The sequence below is a fragment of the Lactuca virosa genome, chromosome 9, assembly GCF_052849685.1.
Source record: "Lactuca virosa cultivar CGN04683 chromosome 9, Lactuca_virosa_CGN04683_v6, whole genome shotgun sequence".
In the NCBI taxonomy this organism is placed as follows: domain Eukaryota; kingdom Viridiplantae; phylum Streptophyta; class Magnoliopsida; order Asterales; family Asteraceae; genus Lactuca; species Lactuca virosa.
The window spans coordinates 214,723,861-214,730,946 of NC_136434.1; positions in this window are offsets into that span (position 1 = coordinate 214,723,861).

The window sequence follows — 7,086 nt, forward strand, 5'->3', positions numbered from 1 at the left end:
CACGGTCAGCACCTACGACAGGTTTTGGAGGTATCGAAGTCGGAGAATGCCGCGAAGGAAGCACTGCGTGGAATGGATAAAAATCTCGAAGTCAAAAAGATGAAGCTTATTATCCCGTAAGTCGGATCTGGATCCCAAGATTTGGAGAATTTAGAGACATATTCATGAACGAAGCCTATAAGACGTGACATTCCGTCCATCCAGGTTCCGATAAAATGTACCTGAACATCAAACAATATTATTGGTGGCCGAACATGAAGGCATAAATTGCCACTTACGTGGGCAAGTGTCTCACTTGTGCCAAGGTTAAAGTGGAATACCAGAAGCCCTCAGGATTACTGCAACAACCTGAAATTCCCGAGTGGAAATGGGAAAGGATTATGATGGATTTCATAACCAAGTTACCTAAGACGGCAGACAGATTGGATGCTATCTGGATGATTGTCGATAGGTTAACAAAATCCGCCCATTTTCTACCAATCGAGGAGAAATACAAAATGGAGAGGTTAACACGAATCTACATAAGAGAGATCGTGAGGCTCCATGGGGTACCGATATCTATTATCTCAGATCGAGATAGTAGATTTACTTCACGGTTTTGGCAGTCACTCCAGAAAGCTATGGGAACACAACTAGACATGAGCTATGGGATACCCACTTGACCTTAATCGAATTTTCGTACAACAACAGCTACGAGCGTTAAGGTGGCATATAAGCTGCAGCTACCTGCGGAGCTCAGCAACGTGCACCCCGTGTTCCACATGTCGAACCTGAAAAAGCGCTTATCGGATGAAACCCTCGTCATGCCTATGGATGAGATCGAAGTAAACGAGAATCTCATGTTCGTCGAAGAGCCAGTTGAGATAATGGACAGAAAAGTGAAGTGTACAAAACAAAGTCGCAATTCTGATTGTGAAGGTTCGATGGAATGCTAAGCGCGAACCGGAATTTACATGGGAACGCAAAGACCAAATGATGCAAAAGTACCCTCACCTTTTCTCTAGTTCCTAAGAGTAACTTTCAAAAGAATTTCGGGACGAAATTCCCTCTAACGGGGGGATGATGTCACAATTAACATTTTTTACTAGGAAATTCTATCCATGTATGATCAACTCTTGATGTATCTTGTAGCTTCAAGTTTAAGATTATGCATCTTACTCATTCAGAAACAACTATTCGAATCAAAACTCACTCGTGAAGCCCTAAACCTAATATATTTCATACACTCAGTGTTGGGTTATAACCCTAATATTCTGGTTCAAACTCTTATTGGACCAGGACCCTCTTATTGGGCCTAATGGGCCAATAAACTCTCAATTTGGATTGTTTTGGGTTAAGAAACGTCATTTGGACCCTAATTGGACCCACATTTATTAAACTATATCATTATGGGCCTTAATGGGCCGTAAACATTATTGTAAACCTCATTGGGCCGAAAACCGATTACCTTTGCCCTTTTTGGGCCGTAAACTCTCATGTGAGCCCAATGGGCCGAAAATTCTCATTTGGGTTAAAACATTCTCGGTTTGTATCTAAGCCCAATACCTAATCTTTTTTCTCCCTCTCATTCACGGCTATATATATATATATATATATATATATATATATATATATATATATATATATATATATGTGTGTGTGTGTGTGTGTGTGTGTTAAAAAAAGAGATAATATGTGATTAATTTGTGTGACACCTCATTATTGTATGGTGGATTTCCATGTTATTAATCTCACATACATGTAAGCATGATCTTAATCCTTCATGTAATAACCCAATGCAATTTTTTCTTTTTCTTCTTCTTATTCTCGGCCAAAGGAACCCCTACCACCACCTTCATTTCCACTTCCAAATCACTACAAATCCTCTCTAAAACTTCAAGAAAAATTCCTCCATTCTTCCAAATTTTCGTGTGTGTGCTTGTGTGGGTGTTCAAGAACACTTCATCAAAGATCATCATTCTTGGTAAGCCACTTTCTAATCAAGGTGTTCAACTTTATTTTTATGTTAAGTCCTTCACTCATAAACACTCCATTCGTGATCCATGCTCCTAGAACTCTCAAGGAACCGAAACACTCCTCAAGAAGCAAGCTAGGCCGAAAACATCTCTTCCTCTTCATCAAAAACCAAATCCAACAACCCAATGTGAGTTCATATCCCCTATTTTCGGTTTTTACTATGTTTTGGGGGAGGATACAAGTTGCATTTGTGTAGATCTATGTGTTTATGCATGTTTATGTGTGTTTTTCATTATATGTGTTGTGATTATGTGTTAAAAACTTCATAAACTCAAAAGATATACTAAAACATGATGATATTTGTAAAATAAAACACTTGATGCATCTTATCATGACAATAAAAGGATTAAAAACATTTTAAGGATGTTTGAAACAAAGAAAAACCGTGTAAGGGACCAAAATTGACAAAATAAACAAAAGTAAGGTTCTTATGTAACTCACGGTTTTTGAGGGGACCAAAAAGGGTTATTTTAAATAAAAATGGATCCTGATGATATTATGGTTTTAAAAGGGCTAAAAGTGTAAATTTTCACAAATGGGCCTCAATTTGGGCCTTCACGGCTTCATGGGCTAGTTTTGGAAATTTTTGACTTTTATGGACATAATGGTCATTTTGTACAAATTTGAGCCAACAATGTTATTTTTCGGATATATGGGCTGAAAATGACAATTTTATTGAACTTGGGCCGAAAAAGATAATTTATATGCATTTGGGCCGAAAATGTAAATTTTCATAAAATTGGGCCGAAAATGTTATTTTTGACAAAAGTTGGCTAAAAAATGTTATTTTATTTGATACAAGCCCTTAAATGTAAACTTTTGGTCTTAAGGAACATAAAGTGTTATTTTTACCAAAAATGTGTCTTAATTGTAAATTTTGGGTTTTATGGACGAAAAATGTATTTTTACAAAAAGTGGGCCTTTTATGTCATTTTTGGTAAACAATTGAGCTTAAATGATCAACGTAATAACAAACGGAACAAATACATCACTTACACTTTTAATTGGGCCGGAATATACCTCACATGCTTATTGGCCCTTAGTGGCCCATTTGCATGTTTAAGTGGGCCTAGAACACACTGCATGTCTATTGGGCCATTGTGGTCTAATTACATGTTTATTGAGCCTGGAATATACATTACATGTTGTTTGGGGCTTTGTGACCCATTTACATGCTTGTTGGGCCTAATAAACTAAAAACATACACGGAAACAATATACACTGTGCAATTCAATATTCGCGTAAATTCAGTTAAGGCTCTTGTGAGACATTTCGTTTGACACCTATCGAGTGTACAACTGTACCCTGTATTTATAACCAGAGTCTTCTGGAGGGAGAGCGAGAGTTTGTGTATAGATCTATACGGGGTTGACACCCCACACCTGAGTTGTTCGCTACAGTTAGACTAGGCTAGTCTAGGGTGACAAATCTTACCTTAAACAAGTCGGCGTCTGAAAAACGTCATGACAGGTGGATCAGTCATTATTAAGTATGGTTATAACGACTCACATAGAGAATAACTCCATTATAAATTTATGGAATACATATACCATTTTGATGATACAAAAACATATACACTGATACTCGGTCTTAGGGTTTTAAGGCCACAACATTTTTTTTAGTCAGAAAATATCGGATTTTCTGGGAAAACATACAAATATACAAAACCTTCTACTTACAACAGAAAACATAGAATTTCTAGAATACTCACTTTATACGTTTTCAAACCGAAACACACATGCATTAATACAAGGTTGGACACAAATCTTTCAAACTATTTTACATAAAATATCGGATTTTCTGGTGTTTACAAAATAATACAAAACTTTTCATTCAAACATGCTTATGAACTCACCAACATTATATATGTTGACGTTTTCAAAATAACTTGTATTCTCAGGAAACCGTTAAGCAGGTGGACATCAAGAACACGTGGATTTTTGTTGCATTTTGTTGCTATCATAAACCTTATATTTTGGGATGTAACTTTTATAAACAATTACAATGATGTAAACCCGGTATTGTTGTATTTTTGAATGTGTGATGATGATGTTGTCCTGTTTTAATTATATACATTGTGATGATATTACAAGACGAAGTCACCCAACCCCCTGACGTTTCCGTCGTTTCTTCGGTTCGAGGGTGTGACAGATACTCCATAGGGCTATTCGACATGACTGCTGAGAGATAGGCAAAAGGATTTCCAAGAACAGGTTAGCTCGATTGCCGAAAGTTGAGTAGCGAGACTACCTGTGGCTGGTCAACACGACTGCTGATAGTCGGTGTGACATCCCCATTTTCACGGCCAGAAAAGACCGATTTTGTTTATGCTTTGCTTAAAAATCAGAGTAACATTTTAAAGAAAAGTGTTGTGGAATTTGTTCCCAGTAAAACATGATAAATACGTTATCGTTTCCGAATAAATGTATTTTTATTCATTTTAAAACATTTGGGATGTCATCGTCAATACAGAAACATAAACATAAACAGAACTTACATTCATTTACACTAGTGATCTACATCTCTTTAATCTTTCAGTGTAATGTAACTTCGTATCGACACCTGTGATACAAATAAGCTTGAGTGGGTCAGGTTGTGAAACCTGGTGAGTACATAGAGATTTCAATCCCACAATGTTATATCATATATATAATTTAGAACTCACAAAATATACAATTTCACCATATATATATATATATATATATATATATATATATATATATATATATATATATATATATATAAGCAACTCTTACCCCACCCCGTTAATCCTTACAACGAGACTATCCATACTCTCGGACCTTAAATTTTACCTGTCACTTAACCCATACTCTCGGATCTAATTCATGCTCTCGGATCAATAATTGTGCCCATTCCATACTCTCGGATTAGGGACAAGTGTCTATGTGTAAATCCATTCTCCCGGATTAAAGACGAATGACTATGTCCTATCCATACTCCCGGACTGAGGACGACTGACTATGTCTTAATCCATACTCCCGGACTAAGGACAACTGACTATGTCTTAATCCATACTCCCGAACTAAGGAAAACTGACTATGTCTTAATCCATACTCCCGGATTAATGACAGTTGACTATGTCCAATCCATACTCTCGGACTAGGGACAATGACTATGTCTAATCCATGCTCCCGGATCAATGGCATATACTAAAGTTCTATTCTCTGAGTATAACTCACTCGTACTCGTAAGAAAATACTACCCAATATTCCTCATAATTAATTTAGGTTTACTCTTTATCCTAAATCATCATATATAATCAGGTATGTTCTTTAACACGTATTTCAGGCAACATCAATTAACTCGCACATAAACATATAATTAATACTTCAATCAATACTTGTATTAAAATCATGTTCATGAAAGGGACTATGCACTCACTTGATAAGGTGGTGACTCGGTACTCGGACAGCGCTTCGTTTACTTTAAAATAATTTCCTTCGACGAAACCTACTATTATTACCACTAGATTTTAGTCTAATATTTACCGTGACTAATTATTAGTCTTATTATTATTATTATTATTATATAATCGTTTAAACAATACTTTCCAACTACTATGTACAGACAGAGGACAGACATAAAACACCGGAGGGCAGGACCATTTTGGCATATATCACTTCTGAAATCCAACAAACCTATGCGGCCCTTTAAACCAGATTCCCCGTACCGCGAGTAGTTAAAAAGATATTATAACGACACTTATATAAGTCATAATAATAACTCAAATATTTATTACAAGTTCATAATAACAATACTAATTTTAAATATAAGCTATATTAAAATAGGGTAAACATAACTTACTTACAAGGGGGTTTTAGCTAGGAGTTGGGCTCTGCAGGGGCAGAACTTTGTCGCTGAATCTTTCTAAGAAAGATTCGTGCAGCGCTTCAGCGCTCACCTTACTATACTAAAACTACAGAAAGAGAAGTCGAATCATGAGGGACCGAAATGCTCGGGGGATAAGAAGAGAAAGACTCTTGAATCAAGAGAATGGTGCAAGAAATATGAGAGCCCAAACCTCTTATTTATAGTAATTGAATTTACAAAAACTACCCTCCATAATTACTTAATAACCTTATAGTTATATAAACGACTAAACACCCCTTCATAATACTATTTTAGATAGATTTAACGATATTTGTGCTAAACTAATGTCGAAAGTACTCAACACTAGTCTTATAATAACAGCATCGTCGATACCTTTCTAATGATATATACATTTATATATATATATATATATATATATATATATATATATATATATATATATATATATATATATATATATGATTTATACTTTATTTTAATACATAAATATGCTATTATAATTTGTAACTCGTTCATACGAACTCCATTTTTGACGTTCTTTATATCCACGCGTAGGTATTTACGAGTACTACAACTTTCATTTAGACACCATCAGCTAATTCTCATTCTATCTCATATTTACAAAACTGTATCGAATTTATCGTGCTCGAAGAGTAGGGACCAAGTTTCGTGCATATCTTTAACATACGAGCTCTACTCTCGACATTCTTTATATCCACACGTAGGTAAAAACAATATCTAAAACTTTCATTTAGACTCCGTCGGCTAATTCTCGACCGATCCTAAATTTAACAGTATGAGGAGATTATACTGTTAAATGCCCGCGTAAAATTCATAACTTCTACATACGGACTCCGTTTTCGTCTGTCTTTTTACCGTTGAGTTCCTATTAATGAGATCTTCAACTCTTATTTAGGTCGCGTAGGCCAAAAACCACTCGAACTAAAATTCGAGTTTCGGGTCGTGCACTGTTATGCCAAATCTTAGAAAATTCATAACTTCCTCATACGAAGTCAGATTTGGGCGTTCTTTTTTTTGTATGTTCTCGGTTTAACGTATACTACAAATTTTGTTTAGATCACTAAGGCTAAAAAGTCTTCTACCGTAAATTCATTATTTACGTCTCCAGGTGCCGTGCCGGTTTTGCCGTAAAATTTCGACGGGCCATAACTTCTTCGTTATAACTCGGATTTCGGCGTTCTTTATATGTACAGAACC